At 44.6% G+C, this 23,031-nt stretch overlaps 1 protein-coding gene across 5 annotated transcripts in view; it reads left to right on the forward strand.

Moving 5' to 3' along the window:
* ATXN1 (ataxin 1) overlaps positions 1–23,031 on the forward strand; it is a 453,250-nt gene that overhangs the window by 66,146 nt on the left and 364,073 nt on the right. For 2 of the 5 annotated variants that reach the window (XM_062185423.1, XM_062185432.1), the window contains one exon: positions 2,710–2,842. The exons of the other annotated variants lie outside the window; for them this stretch is intronic. The gene's annotated coding sequence lies outside the window, so the exon portion shown is untranslated. The remainder of the gene's footprint in view (positions 1–2,709; positions 2,843–23,031) is intronic. 5 annotated transcript variants of the gene reach the window in all.

Consider the following 23,031-nt stretch of genomic DNA (forward strand, 5'->3'; position numbering starts at 1 on the left):
CTCACTGCAGGGGATCCTTGCACCCCAGGTGCAGAATCACACTTTGCACCGTGGCTTGAAAGAAGAAGCAGAAAGTGCAGAGCCGACTGAAGGCAGTGTGGAAAGCACTGCCTGCTCACGAGGGTTTCGGGTGCCGGAGGAGAGATGTGTTGAAAGGACGTTTACTTTCATCAGCCCAGAGCGTGTGGTTTTTAGTCTTTAAGAAGAAGCAACACCTCGAATTCTAGCAGGCCCTAGGCAAGTAAGCGCTTGAGATTTTGGTTTGTACGGATTCTCAAGAGGTAGGCTTCACAGGACCTTTGTGTAGTCATTTGTAACACTTGGCTGGTGCTGCGGGATGCGAGCCAGGGTTTGTGGGGACCAGGAAAGCCAGACAGGTCTAGTTAAGGAACTGTAGTCAATGTGCCCTCTCTCTCCTACTCACACTCAGCACACCCCGGAGACCAAACTACAGTAGAGAGAAACTGAAAACTCACTTCCATTTTTTTTTTTAAATTTTTGACTCAACTGTGCACCTCTAAAATATCCATTCACTGTGATGAATCACAATGATTTCTTCCCTATATTATACATAGCATATAATAATGATATATATTAGGAGATTCAGCTTCTTTCACCGTGGCAAAAGAGATAGAGTGTAAGATTTACCATCCTTAGCATTTTTAAGTGTCTGTCTCGGTAGCCTTAGATGCACTCACATGTTCTGTCACCACCCTCCAGATGTACTTGTCGTTGTAGGACCAGTCTCCCAAAGTGAGCACAGAGAGGGAATATCACCCTTCATTGGCTGCCCTGCACAGCCACTGTTAGAATTAAGATGTGAGTCTTTTCTCTCATTCATAAGGCTTTGGTCAAAGCACAACTTAAGAGAATTTTGGAGTTTAGGGGGATTTAAAGGTGCTTCACTCCATTCTGCTCCCCTTCCCACTTTCAGATGAAGGACGAAGTGGCCAAAAGGACATTGGCCTGCTCAGCTGGTCAGTGGCCACGCTGGGCCTGGAGTCCAGGCTCCGTCCTGGGTCCATTCCCTAAGTTTCTCTGTCGTTAGTTTCAAAACATGTTCTAAAAAATTCTTCGGTGGTTTATTTTTGGGATAATCTTTCTCTGTCTTTCTCTTTCTCTCTTTTTTTTTTTCTTCGTGTGATTTCTGTGTCTGGATTTTTTTTAAATGGCGTCTTCCAGCAGGAATTTGTTTTAAACAAGAACATCACCGCATTGTGCCATTCCCAGAACGTGTTTCTCAACTCTGCCATGGCCACCCACTCCCAAGTCTCGCCTCTGCTCAGATGTCAGGGTGGCCAGGATATTGTTGCTGGAGTGTGCTTTTCTCCCCTTTGCTTTGCTGATGATAGAAAAATGAACGCTGAAAGGCGACAGTCTTGTTCCTGAGTGGAGGTTTTGCCAGTTCCTTTTCTTTTGTGAGATCTGTTTTCCACTTAGAAAAACGAGTGGAAAACTCATGCCGCAGAGGCTTGCTGCTGGAAACAGCTTCCCACGTTCCACCGCAGGCCCACGAGCTGGTTAGGACCCCTTGCCGCACACTGCCCAGTTCTCCCGCCCCTCCTGCCCACGGTGGGAGGTCTGTGGATGGTGGTCAGGAAACTGCAGGACACTCCTGTAAGCCTGGGGATATTGTTTAGGTCGACCATGGCAACCACAGCAGAGAAAGGGGCCGGACTAGTTTTGTGCAGCTCTGCACAGTGGCCAGGACTCCTGCTGGTATCTCTGGGACTCCTGCTGCACCCCGGATGATCTGCCCTCCTGGTAAGGTTGGGACACTTGCCTGCCTTCCCCTCCTTCCTTTGATCCAGGAGGCAGGCATGGATGTGGGGAGGGAGTCCAGAGCCCTGGCCAGAAGTGTCCCCAGCAGAACTATCAGACCTACAGAAGCAGGACAGGGACTGGGCTGTCTTGCCTGCACCCCCTGCATGCAGAGAAGTACTGAGCTCTTCCAAAAGTATGGAAAAATGCATATTAAGGAGAAAAAAAAAACAGTGCATGGAATTTGAAATTCTTTGTACCCGAATAAGCTTCTCTTTTGATCTCAACAGAATCGTGTTGTTGAAGCGCCCAGGTCCATGGCCCAGTGCTTGCTGCCCCCCTCTCCACCCCCCTTCAAGGGTTGAGCACCTGCTCCTAGGAGCCAGTCCTGACTGCCTGCTAGCCCAGTGCCAGGCAGCCGCAGGGGGCGAGTCCTGGGAGACTGCAGGATTTGTCTAGGGAGGGAAGCGCCGCCTAAAAGTTTCTTTGCTGGAAAGCATGACCCGCCTACTCCATGTGTTTCATAAAAATGTCATTGCAGAGGAGAGGGGGACTCTGGAGTCAGCTGCCGTGGCTTAATAGTATTTACTTTGTGACTCGCAATAGCTTTTCTTTTCATTCAGCAATCATCCTAGGTGTCCTTCCGTTTAGGTTCAGTAATGTGTTTCATCCTGAGCGGATTAAGAATTTCATTTTTTAAATTCTGAACTGTGTTGCTTCCTATTGGGAAATTTACTTTTTTTTTTTCTTTTTTAACATGGGTGGGTAAAATCTATTTGGTCCAGGAGGTGGGCCCCCATCTTGAATACTGAAGTTGAGTGTTTTTCTTCTGAGGGACAAAGCCGATTCTTATTCAAGCTCATGCATTTCTTTTGGGGAAGTCAGAGGAAGTTGGTGAGGTTTGTGTTCACACAAACAAGTGCCTCTTTCCTTCTTGTCACCTTTCAGTATCTGCTCTGCTGGCCCCTGCAGTGCCGCCTGGTTAAGCTCTCCCTGGAAGTCTCATTGTGCCTTAGAATTTTCTCTACTGCACGAGAGAGAGCCACAAACAGCTGTCCGACCTCACTCCGCTCAGTCAAAGGTAAAACTGTGAATAAACAAACGCTGAAACAAAGCTCCAGTCTTCTGAGTCCGAGGGCTCCCGGGAAGGCACAGGAGCCACCTCTGAATTCAGTTAGACACCGCACTCCTTCCGCTTTGCGTCCTCACCTGGTGCTAACCTTCAGCGGGCCACTTCCCTTTTTATTTGTGTCATTTCAGTAGTAAGCGACAAAGGAAATTGTTACTCCATTTGTAAAACTGGGTGATGAGGTCACCGATTCTGAGATTAGCTTGAAATTGGTAACCATTTTAGGTGGATGACAGATTTTGCTGGCTTCCTTCTGAGCTGGTTTTTTTTTTTTTTTTTTTTTTTTGGCTTTTCAAATGCAGCGTAGCAGGGCTCACGGCAAATGTTTCTGCCAGTTACTGAACTCTTCAGGATAATCAGTTGGCAGGTGCAGATGAACTTCTACGGGCACACACTGGTTTTCTTTAAATTTCATTTTTCAAATATATATTTATTTGAAGGGGACACACACACACACAGAGAGAGATATCGATCTTCTATCTACTAGTTTACTCCCCCAAATGGCCACAATGGCCAGTCCAAAGCCAGGAGACTGGAACTCTTCCTGGGTCTCCCACGTAGGTGCAGGGGCCCAAGCTGCTTTCCCAGGTGCATTAGCAGGGAGCTGGAGTGGAACTGGTGCTTGGATATGGGATGCTGACATTACAGGCTGCAGTTTGGCTCACTTGTACCACAATACCAGTCCACATGTTTGTTTCTTGTCTAGCCAGCAGAAAAGTGAACATTGAGCAACAAACATGAATAAGACTCTTTCTGGAAATGGAGAACAAATAGTCACCTCTGGACATAGTTTGTGTTGTAAATGTAAAACAATTCTTTTCTAGTTATATTTGTTTGATATTGTTTAGATTGTTTTAAAGACATTTCATTCTGCATTGAAAAAAAGTGGGTTAATGGAAAGCACCCTTTATTTTATTGTACTGGGGGGACAGTCATGGAATTGGAATTTTAGAGGTGAAAGAGCCTAACCTAATCTGGTTCTATAGATGCAAAGTCTCAGGCGTTTTGAAGTTAAATGAGCAACCCTAGAACATATAGCTTGTTTGTCTGGCAGCCAAAGCTGAAAACCAGCTGCCCGGACTCCCATTTCGATGCTTTTTCCTCATTAGACATAAGTTTCATGGTTTAATTTAGGATCTGTTTTTATTATTGAGATGATTTTTTTTTATTTAATAATTCAAGTTAGTTTTCATTCTTAATGAAGAAGAAGTTCTAAATTAAATATAATCATTACCATATGATATGGAAAGTGCCTATATTTGAGGGTACTCCAGAAAAGCTGGTGGAAAAATGGAATTGAAAAGTATGTCAGTTTAGGGTCAGGCATAGCAGTTAACTGGCTGCTTGGGATGCTGGCATCCCAGATTTGGGGGGCCTGGGTTTGAGTCCTGTCTGTGCTTCCAGTTCCATCTTCTTGCTGATGTGAACCTTGGGAGGTAGGAAGTGATGGCTCAAGTAGTTGGTAGGAAACCCGGATTGAGTCCCCTGCTCCTGGCTTGCGACTGGCCAGCTCTGGCTGTTGCAGGCATTTGGGGAGTGAACCGAATGTGTGGGACATCTGTCTGTTTGTCTCTTTCAAATAAAATAAATCAGTAAGTGAGCAAATTGTTTAAAAAAGAGTATGTTTATTTGTTGCCAAATGTTTTGTCTTGTCCTAATCCACAGTTCCCAGGAACTTTTGGAAGCCGCCTTGTCAGAGTTGAATGGAGCCTGCTCCTTGCAAGTGCGCCTTGGCTGTTTAGGTGTCTGAATCCACGGCAGCAAAAGGTTTACTTGTTTGAGAAAAGCGTCACCTGGCAGGAGTTGGGAGTAGGAGTGGGAGGGGTAGGGAGTGGCTGGTACTAGGGGCAGCTCCCAAGGACATTCCTTTCAGCCTCCTCACATGCTAAAGCAGTACAGGGCTGTGAAGTCACCACCAACTATGGACACTAACCATAGGGTGATGTGTTTGAACCTGAAGATTCTTCAGGGGCTGCTCAGATGTAAGCTAAGGGACATAATTAATTTGCAATGCAGGTTGAGAATGCTGAACGGTGGCATTTATTGTCACTCTTTTTGATTGTTTCTGTCCTGTCACCTCTATCTGTCCTGTGGACAGATGCTCCCTCTGGGTGCTCCTAGGAGCAGGAAAGCATTGGGGTGGGGGGAGACACCAGGAAGGGACCTCATTCTGATCTTTGGGGCAGAGCCTGCCCCTGCCTAGGCCCAGGCAGAGATGCTGTGTGGCCTTGTGTGGGTGAGAATAGCACCCTTGTGCCATTGTTTATCGGGACTCAGTTATTTATTTGAAGGACGACGTTGGGAAGAGACTTATTTATTTAGTGTTGTTTAATCCGTGTTTGGCTTTGTTAGAAGTGTTTAAACTGTTCGGAAATGTCTGGCCTCTTAGGAAAGGCAGGTTGGCCACTGAGCTAGAGGGAGCAGCACCGAATGAACAAATGTAAAACATCTGGGGCTGAAGCCCAGTGAGAGTGTTGTCCCATTAGTGAGAGATTTGAGAGGAAGTTGGCAACTTCGGGGGGAAAACAGGAAAAAAAAGGAATCTTAGAAAAGGGGAAAAAAATAGACGTTGCTTTGCAGTGAGCACCAGCAAAGCAGAAAAAAAAAATAGGAGAAAATTTAACTGGAAAGAAGCTAAGAACAATCCTAAAGAGCTTTTAGTACCCCCCCCCCCAAAAAAAAAAGAGAGAGAGAGAGGGAGAGAGAGAAGGGCCATTAAAGAGATGAATGAACAAATTTCTAAAAGCATCTCTGGGATTTAAGGGAAGAGAAATCCTGGGAAGGGTCTGAGACAAGTCCAAGAGTGGAAAAGTAAACAGATACTTAAAGAGGTGGAGACTCCATGGGGCCTGCGCTGTGGCGCAGCGGATTAAAGCCCTGGCCTGAAGTGCTGGCATCCCATATGGGTGCCGGTTCTAGTCCTGGCCGCTCCTCTTCTGATCCAGCTCTCTGCTATGGCCTGGGAAAGCAGTACAAGATGGCCCAAGTCCTTGGGCTCCTGTGCTCACGTGGAGACCTAGAAGAAGCTCCTGGCTCCTGGCTTCGGATTGATGCAGCTCCAGCCATTGCAGCCCTCTGGGGAGTGAACCAGTGGATGGAAGACCTCTCTTTCTGTGTCTCTATCTCTCTCTGTAACTCTGTCTTTCAAATAAATAAAATAAATCTTTAAAAAAAAAAAGAAGAAGAAGTGGAGACTAGGAGTTTGGTGACATTGAACTTACTGTACTGAGTATGTTTTTGTCTTTAATACGTGGTAATATGCTTAATGATGATAATACACTGAGGAGTTTTCCCAATGTCTAATGTAAAGCATAATTTACTGATGTATTTTATCTTAGTGAAATTCCCTTAATATGAGCCTTCAGGTGTGTTAGGGCCACTATGATTGGCTTTGGTGTTTGCGCAACTCCATTCCATCTCCCATGTGGGTGCAGGGACCCCAAGGACTTGGGCCATTTTCTGCTGCTTTCCCAGGCACATTAGCAGGAAGCTGGACTGGAAGTGGAGCAGCCGGGGCTGGAACCAGTGCTCTGATATGGAATGCCCATGTTGGCAGCTTAACCTGCTGCACCACAGTGTGGGCGCCTGGTGTTCTCCCTTTGATATTGTGAAGTTGGTGAATGAGAGAGAATTTTCAAACAGTTTCTTACAACTCTTACTGATGGGACTGTTCTGTTCCCATAGGAAGGATATTAGGGAGAAGAGGCTTGAGACAAATACCGCATGATCACACATGCTTCCCTACTCTTCTCTTCTCTCAGTTTTTGGAGAAAGGAAATATCTTTTGGACATGAGAATGGCAGAAAACCCTTTTGCCACTATTCCAATGAGAGGGGCTTCAAAATTCTCTCAGTTGTCCCGAGCAAGGGGGCTGTGTGAAAGTTGTATCCACTGACCAGTATATCAGCAAGGACATTTATTTCTTTCCATCAGACGTTCATGTCTGCAAAGAGAATGCAAAGCCACAATTCTTAAGAGTTTCTCAATGATTATTCGTGTTTGTTCTTACTTCCGCATTTCTCTAGCAAAGATTTACTTAACTTTGTATACTACCAGAATTAACTGCTTTCAGATCATCTTTTTACCCAGAATATTTAAGCCTATCAAATGCTGACATTGTTAGAAAGAAAAAAAAAAAAAAAACTCGACATTTTCAGGCAGAAATCATTATAAAAAGTGGTATAAAGTTTCCTCCCTTCCTAAATGGAGTCCAATGTGAACATTATTTAGTTGTTTTTCTTGAAGACCTGCTGCCATTTTTGTTTGTTTGTTTTTTTGACAGGCAGAGTTAGACAGAGAGAGAGAGACAGAGAGAAAGGTCTTCCTTCCGTTGGTTCACTCCCCAAATGGCCGTTATGGCTGGCACACTACGTCGATCTGTCGATCTGAAGCCAGGAGCCAGGTGCTTCCTCCTGGTCTCCCATGCAGGTGCAGGGCCCAAGCACTTGTTCCATCCTCCACTGCCCTCTTGGGCCACAGCAGAGAGCTGGACTGGAAGAGGAGCAACCGGGACAGAATCTGGTGCCCCAACCGGGACTAGAACCTGGGGTGCGGGTGCTGCAGGCGGAAGATTTGCCAAGTGAGCCATGGCACCAGCCGACATGCTGCCATTTCTATGAAGTTATTTTTTTCTTAAGATTTATTTATTTATTTGAAAGGCAGAGTTACAGAGAGTCAGGGAGAGAGAGAGAGAGAGAGAGAGAAAAGGTCTTCCATCTGCTGGTTCACTCCTTAAGTAGCTGCAACAGCTGGAGCTGGGCCAATCCGAAGCTAGGAGCCAGACTTGGGCCATCTTCTACTGCTTTCCCAGGCCATAGCAGAGAGCTGGATTGGAAGTGGAGCAGCCGGAGCTCAAACTGGCATGCATATGGGATGCTGACATCATAGGCAGTGGCCACAGCGCCAGCTCCTCTATGGAGTTACAACACTGATACCGAAGAGTCGTGGTGACATAGTTCTTTATGCTGTGATGTCTTTCTTAGCTACTTTTTGGGTTCTCATGTCTTTGAGCTTCATTTAAGAGATACTTCAAAAAGTTCATGGAAAATTTATTTTGGTGCAAAAACTATGGAAATCCATGCATAGTTTTTCTGTAATGCACCTTTCCATGAACTTTGTGAAGTGGATGTCTTTTTGTTTTATACCAAAATAAACTTATTTTTTTTAAGAAAGATATGTTTATTTGAAGGCAGAGTTACAGAGATAGAGGGAGAGAGGGAGAGAGGGAGAGAGAGAGAGGGAAAAGAAAAAGAGAGATCTTCCATCTGCTGATCACTTCCCAGATGGCCACAATGACTAGGGTGGGGCCAAGCTGTAGCCAGGAACCTGAAACTCCATTTGAGTCTCCCATGTGAATGGCAGAAGTCCAAGCACAAGCCATCTTCTACTGCTTTTCCAGGCCATAGCAGAGAGATGGATCAGAAGAGGAGTAGCCGGGACTAGAACCGGAGCCCATATGGGATACCAGCGCTTAAAGCCAGGGCATTAACCTGCTGCGCCACAGCTCCAGCCCCTCTAAGCTGAATTGTTTACAGTAATTCTAATTCCTTGCTCTTCTCACTTCCCCACTTTGGCCTGGGGCATTCATGGCCAAGTTCTTTTCAGAAAAAATGTAAGTGTGACCTTTGAAACTCAGATCATGTTCTGGAAACAGTATTATGTGAGAACTGGGTCCCAAGAAGGTCCAACATATCCCACCCTGGTCTGGGGACCTGCCCACCACAACCTCCAGAGAGCCATGACACCTAAGAGCCTGAGGCAGGTGGTGGCTGATTGTAAAGAATGCTCTTTGTGGTTTATAGAAAAACAGTGAAAAATATGGGGGGGGGGGTCATTATTTACAGGACGAAGTGAGTGAGGCCAGCTCGCCAGGAGTCTGTGGCAGTTTAAATTACTTGGTGGAGTGGTCTTGCTAAGAGCATCTAATGAAGAAGAAAGAAGAGCGATAGAGCCAGGAACTCTTCCAAGTCCTCCATATAGGTGGCAGGGACCTAAGTACTAGACCATCGTCTGCTGCCTCCTCAGGTGCACTGGCAGAAAGCGACTCTAACTGGCACTCTGTGGCTAATCCGCTGAGCTATGCTGCTCCTGTTTTCCTGCTCTTGGCTATTAATAACAATGGTATATCCGTTTTGTTGCGTATATGCTATTCCTTGTTCAAAAATTTAAATCATTCTTAGGAAAACAAAAAGTCTGTTTAAAACATGTGGGCTTCCCCATAGTTGAGACCTTGACTCTAATATTTCTGCGCATTAGTGGCCCTTGAGAACTACATCAGGGCAAGTGTTTCGACTTGTGTAATTAGAGCCTAGGATTCCCAGGTTTCCTGCCTCCAGTGGTCTGTGTCTTTCACAGTCGACGCTGACTGAAGGTGACTGAGGATGGGACACTGAAGAGAGGTATCCAGTTACCAGACAGCCTGTGACTTCCTCTTTCTGCATTTCCTAGGTCACCAATTTTCAAAGAATTTGAGTATAATTAAATGGACTTCATAATAAACTAGGCTGAACATAATTTAATCTTTCCCTGGAGATACTTCAGAGTCTGGGAGTGCTTTAGGGTCACAATGAACATCAATTACCTTCTCACGGTGGGTGTGCAAAAGGAGGAAGTTTATTAATAGAGTTCCATTTGATTGAGTCTTATAGGGAGTTCAATGTCAAGGCTTTGGAACCCATGCTCACTGTTAAATTCTGGGGCAGGAGAGATGGAATCAAGATGACCTCTTTGGGCTGGAGAGGCTGGACATTGATAATCACATGTAGGTGGTGTTTACCTGGCATGGTTTAGTCTCCAGCACTTTCACATACCTGTCTTCCATGATTGTTTCATGTGACAGTCATGGAAGGAAACCAGCCAGCTGGTATCCCATTTTTCCATGAAAAGAAAGGAAAGCTGTGGAAACTTGGGTCACTTGTCAAAGGTTGTCCAGGGCAGAAATAGCTGAGTCTGTCTCTAAACTCAGGGGTTCTCTGTAGAGTGTTCTGAAGGCTAAGAAACACTTCTTCCTGTTTACCGTGTTCTGCGCGCTGTATGTATATGCACTCATTCAACCCTCCCAGTGACCCTGTGAGTAGATACCATTAGGATTTCCATCTGTAGAGATGGGTAAACTGAGGCACAGGCCGCTTAGGGCAGGCACTAGTGAGCGGCGCTGCTGAAATCTGGATCCACAGCCCGTGCTCTTCACCACTGTTCTCGTGGCATCCCAGTACACAGGAAGATGCATCTATAGATACTCTCCTATCTGAAAAGCCCTCTGCCTTTCTGGAAGGTGTGGAACCTTTCTCACTAACATTTTTTAAAAAGATTTATTTATTTGAAAGGCAGAGTTACAGAGAGGCAGAGGCAGAGAGAGAGAGAGAGGTCTCCCATCTGCTGGTTCAGTCCCTAAATGGCCACAGCAGCTAGAGCTGGGCCGATCCAAAACCAGGAGCCAGGAGCTTCTTTTGGGTCTCCCACATGGGTGCAGGGGTGCAAGGACTTGGGGCATCTTCCACTGCTTTCCCAGGCCATAGCAGAGAGCTGGATCAGAAGAGGAGCAGCCGGGACTCGAACCGGCACCCATATGGGATGCCGACACTGCAGGTGGTGGCTTTACCCAGTATTCCACAGTGCCGACCCCTCTCACTAACATTTTGCAAGCGGATCTGCCAGTTTTGAGATTGTGGGCCTGTGACTTGGCCCCTGAGCCTCAGTTGCCTCAAATGAAAATACAGAACATCTAATGTTGTTGAAGGAATGGGTTAGGGGGACATGTGAAGTACCTAACACATTGCTTATTCTATAACCTTCATTTTTTTTTTAAAGTGGTTGCTGTTATTATTTTTAGGCACTCACAGAGGCCAAAATGCTATTCAACATTTTCCAAGAATTAAGTATTTGGACCCATTTTATGAATATGTGTGCATTAATTGAATGTAGCCATCTTACTTGAGTCTTTGAATTGTTAGTAGATACCTACCCATTTTGACTTGACTCTAATTTGATTTCATTATGCACCTAGCAAATTATGTGAGAACTAAAAGTAATTATTTGCCATATAGTTAGTTTGTGGCTATGAAAGATGCCTGTATTTAAAAAGCACAAGAGAAATGCAGATTTCAACAGTTGCAAACCTGTCTATTGTCGACTGCATAGAGATCATTAGAAGACACGGTGTCCTAGTCCCCTGGGGCTGCTACGGCAAGACCCCATAACCTGAGTAACTACTGAACAACCAACGGAAATGTTTCTCCCAGTTTTGGAGACTGGGAAGTTCAAGATCAGGGCACTAGCAGAGTTGGTGTCTGGGGAGGACTCTGGCTATGGCTCATGGATGGCGCCAGTTAGCTGTGTTCGCACAAGCAGACAGCTCTCTGGGGTCTCCTGTAATAATAAAAAGGGCACTAAGCCATTCATGTCCATAGACCTCCCATGACTCAATCACTTCCTCAAAGGCTCCTCCTGTTAATTCTGTCCCATTGAGGATTAATTTTCCACCTTGGAATTGTGGAGAGACCCAGACACTGAGTCGAGAGCCCACACAATGGCCCACTTTATTCTGGGTGTACACTTAGTGCCTAGAGCTTCCACTTGGACTCCCTTCTGACTGCCCGCACTGGCTTGTTTTTATCGATTCCTTCAGTGTCTTCCCAGTTGATCTTTACCCCCTGTAACATATGTCTCGACATTGAACTTCAGGCTGTAAGCTCTAAGATCAGGATCTAGGTTGGCTACCCCATAGGTGAAATCTACAATAACTGCTTAATAGCTCTATCTTTTTAAGACATTAGTCTTTTCATTCTCTCTTACAGCAAATTATCGTGTATGCATTTCCAAAATGTGCCTATTTCTGTTTCATTGGTAGCCGCTTTTCTTCATCCTGTCAATGAATTTTGTTTTTGGTTCCCTGTATTCTCTAGGTATAAGGGCGTGTGGGAGTGACTAAGACAGTGCTCCTACCCTCAGGGAGACCTGCCAGGGTAGGGGAAGGTGGCTGCGGCTCCACAGTGGCTGTTTGTACCTCTTACCGTCTCCCTTCGTATCGCGCCTGTTTCCTTTGCTTCATTCTCCATTTCCTGAGCTTGCTCGCTAGTTCCTAATCCTTCCCTAAAAGGCAACCGGGGATCTCAGAGCAGAGGCCCAGGGTGTGTCTGAAATGCCCCGAAATGAGCTGCAGGGGACTGGGTGGCAGAGCCACTACCATGCTGCCCGCGTGTGCGCTGGGGCCACAGGCACCGCAGGGACCGCAGCTGGGCCGGCCCTGCCACTCCTCCCACTTCCATTTTCTCATTATTCGAAGGACTTGGGATCGCATCATTTTTGAGGCTGCCAGGGCTGCATGTGTGAGTCACGTGTTCCTGAACACTTGCATATACTCGTTTTAGAGACTTGGGAATGCTTTTTCCAGTGAGCCTAGAAATTTATTTCCAGTCATCTTGTCCCCTGCTTTATCATCGGTGTGTGGGAGGCTTCTCACACTGTTGCCCCCTGGAGCCCACCAAGAGGTTAATGACCTGTAAGGAAAGGGAAACTGGTGGAAGAGAGCCAGGAAACCTTGACTGGACCTTCAGCGTTCATCCCACTGGTCACGTGAACCTGTGTCGCGCTGGATCTAGTTTCCCCGCGGAGGAATCACAGGGCTGGGCTGGGGCAAGTGCAGGGCTGGGCCAAGTGCAGGGCTGGGGAGTTGAGTGATGCGGCTCGGAGCTCCTCGTGACTGTCTTCTTCCTCCTAGAAGCCATCCTCAGTGCACAACAATACTAAAAACCAACTGACCTAAGAAGTGACACGTCTGAGGTGAGAGACATGCCAGTTGTCCTTGACTCGTCACTACCCATTGTGTACAAGCCTTGAAGTGTCACAGTGTACCCCCCAAATCCCTACAATCACTGTGTCAGTGAAATATATTTTTAGAAAAGAAACAATACATTAAGTTAAAAAAATAAACAAATGGATTCCTCAGTGTTCCTCTAATAATTCCGAATAATTCCGTTTTCATTTGTCTGTTTGATCTCCCTCTCCTGTAGTGGGTGAAAACGCCAATGAGGCATTTGTCCAAAAATGTTAATTGCCAATAAAAGCCATTTTTTGTTGACCAAAGGGTGCAGAGATTCAGTTAGGAGGAGTTAAGTTTCGAGATCTATTGCATGGTTAACCATGGCTAGGATTAATGCATTTCAAAGTTATTAACAGATGTTGGGGCCAGTGCAATGGCATACTGGGTTAAGTCACTGCCTGCAGTGCCAGCATCCCATATGGTTCTGGTTCTATTATTGGCTACTCTGCTTCCAAGGCATCTCCCTGCTAACACACCTGGGAAAGCAGCAGAAGATGGCCCAAGTTCTTGGGCCCCTGCATTTATGTGGGAGGCCCTGGCTTCAGTCTGGCCTAGCCCTGGCCGTTGCAGCCATGTGGGGAATGAACAAGCGAATGGAAGAGCTCTCTTTCTGTGATGCTGCCTTTCAAATTAAAAAATTAAATAAATCTTTACAAAAAGAATGCATGTAAAGGTTCTTCCCACAAAAGATGATTATTTGAGGTGATGGATATTCATTAGCTTGATATAATTATTTCACAGGATGTATCTCAAGATACCATGTTATACTTGTAAATATATACACACACACACACACATATAATTACTTGTCAGTGAAGAATAAAAACTCGAAGGATCTTTCTCTTTTCCATTTAAAATAGAATGACGCTGGGTTCCAACCTTGCCCTCCTTGTGACTGCAATGGATTCCTGTGTTTGAGTCCCCCCAAACTGCCTGACTCCTCTGCTTTGTTCTGAAACTGAGGTATTGTCCAGCTCTGGGTACGCCAGGCAGGAAATTCCAGCTGCCTGTAGGGAAGAGGTGTGTGTTTAAATACACACAGGACACACAAACACACACATTTTCACTCCTCGTGCAGACACAGCATACTCAATATATGTGCATACATACAATATATACACATGCACAAATACAAACCACACGTACTGTGTACTCATACATACATACATATAATGCACAGACACGCATCTACTCAACACCTACACACACTCTAGGGCACTTCAAGAAGTTCATGGGAAGGAAAATGGAATTAAAAGAAGTTGATGTGGGTGCAAAAAACTTAGAAATTCGTGCATATTAGGATTTTTTAGGAAGTTCATGGAAAATACATGTTATAAAAAAATGCATGGACTTAAACATTTTTTGCACCCAAATAAACTTATCCTTTAATTTAGTTTTTCTTCAAACTTCTGGTGGCACCCTGATGTACACAACACACACATGCACAAACACAAACTACACTCACAGCACACCCAGACCTCTAAGCATCTTCTTTTTAGTTAAAGCACCTAGAAAAAGGTGGTGGCCGGGGATATCACAAATGGAAGTCTCACGATACTAAACTTGTTTCACAGTGTCGTTTATTGGTAGTTACAGCATGGCCTTGCTTTTTTGCACCCTCGTGTGATGCGGGCCAGCCGCACCTGTCGAACGGAACCTGAAGGAGGGAGTGGGAATGAAAAGAGGGACAAGGGCGCAGAGAATGGAGCCAAGACAAAAGTCTGATCAAGGCTCGTTTATTCCAGCGTCTCAGTAATATTTTATACATAACCAGCTGCAGCTCAAGGCAACACAGAAGTTAACAACACAGGCAAGCAAGTTATCAGGCTTTCTACAACACAATCATAACATAGTTAATTTTGGCGGAGTGTTCTTGTTTGATCATTCTCCTGAAGCATGGGAATAGGTGACTTTTTTTCCTCCCAGGAATTCCACAAGCCAAGACTGACCTTGACTTGTCTATGACTTGTTTATGGGCTGCCTACACTCGTGTAAATAAATGAGCAGGAGGAAAACAGATTGGATGCCACCCAGAGTATTTTTACTTTCACTCGTCAATGTTTGGTTTGAAATATTGTGTTGAGCTCGTCTACAGGTTGCTACAACTTGTGGAAAGTTATTCAACCTGCAGTGTAAAGCAGGTGTGTGCTTAACCAGTTCTGAATTTGAGGAGTGCTCCAGGGGTCTGTGTCATTGAAATAGAGACCTTCAGTTAGGGAAGATTTGGATTGTTGACCTGAGCTTGGAATCCTGGCTCCATGATCTCCTATGACTCCTGAGCTGTTTCCAGGATGATTTCTTTCTTTACTGGTACCAAATGTATTTTCTCAAGTCCGCCAGGAGATGGACACAGTGTTAGTATTTTTTTTTTTTTAAACAGGAAGGGTTCTAAGTAAAGCTGCTAAATGCTCTGTCTCCCACTCTTAGAAATTCATCAATATTATTTTCACCTGCTGTCTCCTGCCTGCTTATGTTTTACTTTTGGTAATGACCGTAGCATAGTAAACACGAATCCCTGGAACTTGAAAATAAATGAAGGAGCTGATGTTAATATTAAGTTCTCAACAAGCCACAGTAGCTTCCCTAATGGACTTGGGTGTCATGTGAGTGTCCCACACTTTTCTGGGTAGTCAGAAGCACAGGGGTATTAAAAGGGATTGTAGCAAAGTACCATTTCTTTTTGCCTTACCTTTTGTTTAGGGAGGATTTCTGGCAGAGGTATTTTTTTCTCAGTTGCTATGGCAATACTGATTTTACAGAGCTTTGGGGACCTCTATAAGTACCAAATAAAGTTAGGTATGATAAAGGCATGAAAAGATTGTGGAAATGGTGTGTATTCTAAATATAGGTATGCAGATTACATTTGTGTGCATTTTTGTTTTCATTCTCTGTGGAGCTTGATTGTGTGTGTGTGTGTGTGTCTGTGTCTCCTTTTATTTCAGACTGTTGTAGAAAAACGCTGATTCATAGTGTCATTGTTTTTTGTTTCCCCCTTGGGGAAATTCTGAGTCTATTTCTGAGTTCATTTCTCTATAAAACCCTGAATTTAATCTCTTTGGATAACCTTTATTTTCTCCCTCTTGCAAACATAAGGCACTTTGCTTTGTTTATGCTAATACATGTCAGACTAGCCCCACAGAATTACAAGAAATGCCAGTAATTTCATTGGGCTCTTGAGTATGAATTTTTTTCTGGTTTCTTAATATATTAGACTTGTTAGAGTGAAGTTTTAGATGCTGATAGATACTTTACTGGTGTAGCATCCATTCAATCTTGTCATCACCCAATCTGTAGAATATGTACAAAGTAGACCCTGTGAAAGTTTTCTTGGCCACACAGTTTGATTTTGGAGATGAAGAGGTTTTTCAGATATATTAAACAGGTTTTGCTACAGTAAGTGGAGATGGTACTGTCAATTGAACTTTCCTCATATACTAGCCAGCAGGTGGCTTGGGTTACGGTTACATGCCAATGGCTTGCTGGTTATTATTTTAGAAGTTGAGTTCATCACGGAATCTTGGAGATTGTGAAGTAGTGAACCCTGATTGTTCACATGAAGATTGTAATTCCACCTAAGGCATATGGTGTCACTGCAGAAACTAGATGGAATTACAGCCCCTGTGGAAGACGGCATTATTTATTGAAATGCTTTATGGAGTTAAATGATTTTGTAAATATGCTGAAAATTCATGGAACTTGGAAACATAATCCCAGCCCAGCCACATTAAAGGTTTTCAGTAAATATTTATTTGACTTCATTTATAACTTTAAATAAGCTATATGTTTTTTAAAGAAAGCTGTGAAAGATTTGTACTTAAGTATTCATAGGATTAAAAATATCTTGCCTTGAAATGCTCTTAAGGTTTTCTGATTGTTCTTGATGCACAAATTGGCTCCCAATATGAATATATTTTTTAATCTTCTCTGTTTCTAGCCTCAAGTGTAATATTCAGTGTCTGTAGTGGCCAAGAATCTTTATTTTGGGCAAGTCTGTGTGTCCTAAATTATTCCTCCTCATGAAGCCTGTATATTGCATACCTGTTTTTTTTTCTTCTTCTTCTTCTAAGATTTGTTTATTTATTTATTTGAAAGCCAGAGTTACACACACACACACACACACATAGATATTCCATCTGCCGGTTCACTATCCAGATGGTCCAGTGGCCAGGGCTGGGCCAAGCTGAGGTCAGGAGTGAAGAGCTTCATCCTGGGCTTCCAAGTGGGTGGCAGGGGCCCGAGGACTTGGATCATCTTCTGCTGTTTGCAGGTTGATGAGGGAGCAGCCAGGACATGACCTGGTGTCCTGTGGGATGCTACCATTGCAGGCAGTGCCTTTACCTGCTGTACTAGTAGGCCTCTATGAAGTGAGTAATTAGATAACCAGAATTGTCAGCTATCTGTTAGAATATATGGATGCCTTTCTTATTGGCCTTGATGAGGATTAGTATTGCTAGGATAATTCATTAATTCATGGTTCATTGCCAGATTTGAACTGACTTGGTTTTCACACCCTGGATGCTATTACTTCAAAGGGATATGCCTTCTATAGTAAGGTTGGAAATTCAGAAAGATACACTGTATATGTTAGAGTAGGATGCAGTGTTTATATATTTCATTGTCCACTTTAACTGTACAAAACAAAAATTGTAATGTAGTAGTATGAGTGCCTATACTCCCCCTGCCTCCACAGACACCTCATGTTAATGTATTTGTCACAATTAATGAACCACACCCAGCTTCCCCCATTTTTATTTTTATTTTTTTAATTTTAATTTTTTTAAGGGAAAGGGTTTATTGGGGAACACCCTACAGACCGGAGTGAAGGGGCGGCGAAGGAAAAAGAGAGAAAGAGTATAAGAGAGAGAGAGACAGAGGAGAGAAGAGTAGAGAGAGCACGTGTTCAGGAACAGGTCCTTTTAAAACTTCGCCTAAGGCTGGGGCAGGGAAGCAGGAGCAGCCAATCCCATTAGGATGGGGGTGGAGCCTGGCTCAGGTAGCTGGGCAATGCAGCCACCTGGCTAAAACTGGCCCAGTTTCCTAACATTCCCCCTTTTGTTTTTTATAAAGCAGGGTTTGTATGGGATTACATTAGTCCCAAAAGTCCAGGAGGGGTAGAGGAACGATGATCTGTCTTTAGAGCTACTTCCTGCTGACGTGGGGTGATGTCTCAAGCCGCTGTCTCCTGGTTGAGGAGTATATTCCCATAGCAGCATTTAGTTGACCACCTGGTTGCTGAAGGCCTTCGTTTGTTGCACTATAACCTGCTTTAAACACTTAGACACTGTAGTATAAAAGGGTTGAGAATAGTAACCAGTGATCCTAAGAGTAACATTAACCATTTCATAGAGGAGAGGAAATCGGTGGGGGGAGGAGGGGTCTCTGGACCCTTGTGGGGACAGTTTGATGGATGTGGCTTAAAAATGGTCCCAGCCAAGACTGGGAGAAAAGGCCACTTAGCTTTTGCAGGTAGCTGGGCTTGTCTGTAGAGAAATTCTGAACAATCATACAACGTTAAGTGGGGAAGAGGACCATCATTACACACAGGCTGGGAGTAGAGCCATTGGTGGTAGAATAGAGGCTATGGTTACAAAGCAATGAGGCCCAAGTGGGCTAGATATAGAGGACACAGTTGTTATTAGAGAACCTAATAAAGGTGCTAAGCTACAAATAAGTTTTCTGATTGAGAGGCAAATAGAACCTGACAGGAGCGGCTTGATAATAATCAGGTGGGCTTTAAAGCCTTGTAAATTATGAGGCCCAGACCTATCTCTTTACATAGGGTACATCCTAAGGGAGGTGTAAACCTCCTTGGGGAAGGCACCCTGTTGACTTCCATTACCTAGCTGGCCTGGGAGGAGAGCTGGCCAGGTAAAGGCAAGTGGCAACTCCAACAGGAAATATACAGTTCTGCCTGCAGTGTTACTGACCCTATTTGGCCGTCTCCTCAGCAGCAGTGGTCACCTTAGAAGCTGGGCTGAGTGAAGGGCTTTTCAGCTTAGAGCCAATAAGATCTGTGGCTCTGACCTGGGCGTCCTTCGATTCCAGGGCAGGTCCATTTCCAGTGATCCAACTCTTGGCTGACAGAGCTGCCAGGGCTCTTCATAGCTGACTTCTGCTGAAGCCCAGGCTTGCCACATTGAAAGCCACTGCAGTGGACTGGCCTGTTGGGTCTCCTTGAGGGCGGATCACTGTGCAGAGCTACATTTAATAGGCCTGCCACCTATCTCTACTTTTCTGATGCCTAGCTTTCTTTTTTTCCTGCTTTTTGTTAGCTTCCCCCATTTTTAAATTCAGACTCTTCTTATTCCTCCCACCCCTCCCAGCACCTGGTAATCAACATTCTGTGTTCAGACTGGGATTTTTTTTTCCCCCTTATTTTGGCTCCCACATCTAAGAGAGAACACACTGCCTTTCTGTGTCTGCTTTATTTTCACTCAACATAATGTCCCCCAGTTCCATCCATTTTGCTGCAAATGACAGTATTTCATTCATTTTTATGGCTGAATAATATTCCACTCTGTATATACACCATATTTTTTAATCTGTTCATCTGATGGTGGACACCTTGGTTGATTCTGTATTTTGGCTATGATGAACATAAACATAAACATGGTGGAGCAGGCATCTCTTTGATACAATGATTTCATGTTTTCTGGATATATTCCCAGTGGTGGGGTTGCTGGATAACATGGCAGGTCCATTTCCAGTTTTTTTAAGACATTTCCAAACTGTTTTCCACAGTGGCTGCACTAATTTAGTTTCCTGTCAACAGTATATAAGAGTCCTCCCTTCTCCTCATCCTTAACAACATTTGTTACTCTGTCTTTTTGATACAGTCTTTAAATTTTCAAATTGGTGTTCTGTGTTTTAGGGGGATTATATATAATGGGTGTAAGAAAGTATTACTAAAAACACTTGCTAATACCATCATGCCCTGCAAGACAGAGTATTTCAATTTGCATTTTTGTGAATGCCATGCATATATTAAGGGAATTCTGTTTCAAGACATTCTTTTAATTATCAGAAGAATCAAATTAATCATGTATTAGTTCCAATTTTTTAAAGCATTTATTTATTTGAAAGGCAGAGTTACAGAGAGAGAGGGAGACACGTGTGTCTCACACACACAGATCTTTCCTCTGCTGGTTCATTCTCCAGATGGCTGTGACGGCTGAAGCTGGATTGATCTGAAGCCAGGAGCCAGGAGCTTCTCCTGGGTCTCCCACATGTGTGCAGAGGCCCAATCACTTAGGCCATCTTCTGCTGCTTTCCCAGGCACATTAACAGGGAGCTGGATCAGAAGTGGAGCAGCCTGGACTTGAACTGGTGTCCAAATAGGATGTGGGCACCACAGGTGGAGGCTGCTATGCCATGGTGGCGGCCCCTACTTCTAATTTTGTCACTTGAAATACTCCATTTTTAAAAGTTTGTATGCAGAAGAGAGATAGCAAGTAATATACTGATTGAGTTAAAGTCAGTTATTGTGAGATCATGCTTTTGTGTATGGATTTGATAATATTTAGAGAGTATTTTAACTTTTACAATCTAAATATTCTATAATGGCTGTTTTCTCTGTTTCCTGATTTGGTTCAATGTAGATTGTAACATCCTTTTTATTACCTGTAAACATTTTAAGTTAGCTATATAAATTAGACTCAAATTTAATGAAGTATAGTCTTGTGGTTTGCCTTGCCAATAAAAAGAAGAAAAAAAAGTTAATAGTATTTTTTTCTTCAGATTTTAATGAGGAATATGGCTAGATTTTATAAAAGTTGACCTTGAATGTATTTACTTATTTATTTTTATTGTTGGGAAGGCAGAATGAGAGAGAAGGGAGTATTATCTTCCATCTGCTGGTTCATTCCCTCAATGTCTGCAACAGCCAGACTGGGCCAGTTTGAAGCCAGCAGCCTGGAACTCCAGCTGGGTCTCCCATATGAGAGACAGGAACCCATACACTTAAGCTGTCACCTGCTGCTTCCAAGGATGTTAGCAGGAAGCCGGACTCAGGTGCAGAGTTGGGACTGGAACCCAGGCATTCCAATATGGGTTATAGGTATCCCAAGCAACATCTTAGCCCTTGGGCCAAACCTTGCCCCAAAAAGTTTAATTTCAAAGGTTTTTTTTTCTTTCTGTGGTGGTGTGGGTTGCAGCGACAACACTGTGTGTTCCTCTGCAAATGAGCCTCCTGGTCTGTGGGCGGGGGAAGCCCCTCAAGCACCTTCACGCGTTAGGCATGCAATTGTTCCTTTGCAGAAAGGGGAAACGCAGGCCCCACACTCCACTCATTCTGAATAGTGGGGGTGGGGGAGGTGGGGGCGTAGATGGCAGTGTCCTTTGGCAGAAGCCTTTGTTGGAGAAGCTCAGCAGCATGCGATCTCCTTACTTTGCTATCAGCATGTGCTAGAAGCTACTACTATATGAATGACGAGACTGGTCAAGACGGAAAAAATGTCCAGTATACTTACAGATTGACGTGACACCGCAAGCATTGAAATTCTTTCCCATGTAATAAGTAATTCTGGAGCCAGCAGTTGAAGAGTGTCTGTGTGTTTATTCAGCTTCACAAATAGGTGAGTTCCTTGACCGTTTCCTGATGTTTTTCTACAGATGTCGTTCAGGTGTGCTTTTTTTAAAAAATATTTATTTATTTTATTTGAAAGTCAGAGTTACACAGAGAGAGAGGCAGAGAGAGAGGTCTTCCATCCGCTGGTTTACTCCCTAATTGGCTACAACGGCTGGAGCTGCACCTATCCGAAGCCAGGAGCCAGGAACCAGGAGCTTCTTCCAGGTCTCCCACATGGGTGCAGGGGCTTAAGGATTTGGGCCATCCTCCACTGCTTTCCCGGGCCATAGCAGAGAGCTGGATGGGAAGAGGAACAACTAGAACTCGAACCGGCGCCCATATGGGATGCCAGCACTTCAGGCCAGGGCGTTAACCCGCTGCGCCATAGCGCCGGCCTCCAGGTGTACTTTTGATTTGTGTCCCCTAAAGTCCTCATCACTTTTAGAATATGAAGGTGAATTAATGAAAAATCTGCAATTCTTAAAAACCACAAAAGCTCCTAATTTAAGAGAGGAGACACTTAACTTGCTAATCAGTTCCTAAAAATTTATAGGTTATATAATAAATTCAAGGAAATTGAGCTATGTATTCATTAAGAATACATTATCTCTATTAGCTGAGACTAAATGATTGAGGTTCTTCTGAGTGCTGAATACTCAGACAGTGCAAGTAGAGATGTCACTGGTGTGGCCCCTCAGGAACTCCGTGGAAGCTTCAGACCTGTCATTACCTAGGATGTGGCCATTGGCAAATTCCCTAAGCTCTTTGTGAGGAAGCTGGGTTCTATCAGTAGTTTCCAAATGTATCTTCAGAGCTCTGGGTCTCTCTACAGACCTCTGTCTAATTAGCCAAGGGCCTGGGAGAGGGGGCTGGAGGTTGGGATTGAGACCTAGGAGTCTTCCAGTAGCTGGTAGGCAACTTTAGTTCACAGGACCAGTCAATGAAGCCATCTTTAAGACCACTCCCTACTCTTACAATCTCAGTAAATCCCTACAACAGGTAGTCTTTGGTGAGTAAGAAGCAATCCCTAAAGCCTTGAGCCTCCCTTAAGGAATCCAGTAGGGAACGTTGGAAAATGAGAGCAAGGCAATGCACTTGGTCATCTCCAAGAGTGACTGCCTGCTCTTAGTACAAGTGTGAGATGGGTCTGAAAAACTAGAAATGTGATTTCTCTCTGCCTTCTCGCCCTGGAAGAAAGTGAGGCAGTAAGAGTGTCACAAGTCCCCAAAGCTTAGGGGATGACTTTGAGATATCCTTGCACCCTCCAGCCGTGAACTATGGGCCAAATTCGTCTGAGCAACAGCCCGATGATGAAAAAAGTGGCCCTATGCTGTCATCATGCCAGACCGAAGGAGGGGCCAGAAGAGCCATGAACTAGGAGCCATGCGCAGCCCAAGGTGCTGACAGCTCCCTGGCACTCTGTTGCACTGTCCCCTCCCCAGCCCTTGCAGCTTGGGTACAGATAATACCCCTGGTGCTGGGGGCGGGGTGGGGGGCAGCGGGGAAGGGAGCAGGGAGCCGAGTAGAGGGGGAAGGGAAGCTTGCACAGATCCTGAAGTGGCAATACCCGTGGTGGCAGCAGGGCCAGTTGCCAAGAAGAAAACTCTCTGGAAAGCCCTGTGGTGCTGGCTGCCAAGCATGTTTGTACTAGAATAGGGTTCAGAAATTCAAACAGAGCACTGTCTGTTTGTAAGGGCTCCCATGAAAGGTTTGTTTGTCCCGAGCCTAACTCCAAGAGTCTGTCTGTCACAAATG

Source organism: Lepus europaeus, chromosome 3 (genome assembly GCF_033115175.1).
Source record: "Lepus europaeus isolate LE1 chromosome 3, mLepTim1.pri, whole genome shotgun sequence".
NCBI lineage: Eukaryota > Metazoa > Chordata > Mammalia > Lagomorpha > Leporidae > Lepus > Lepus europaeus.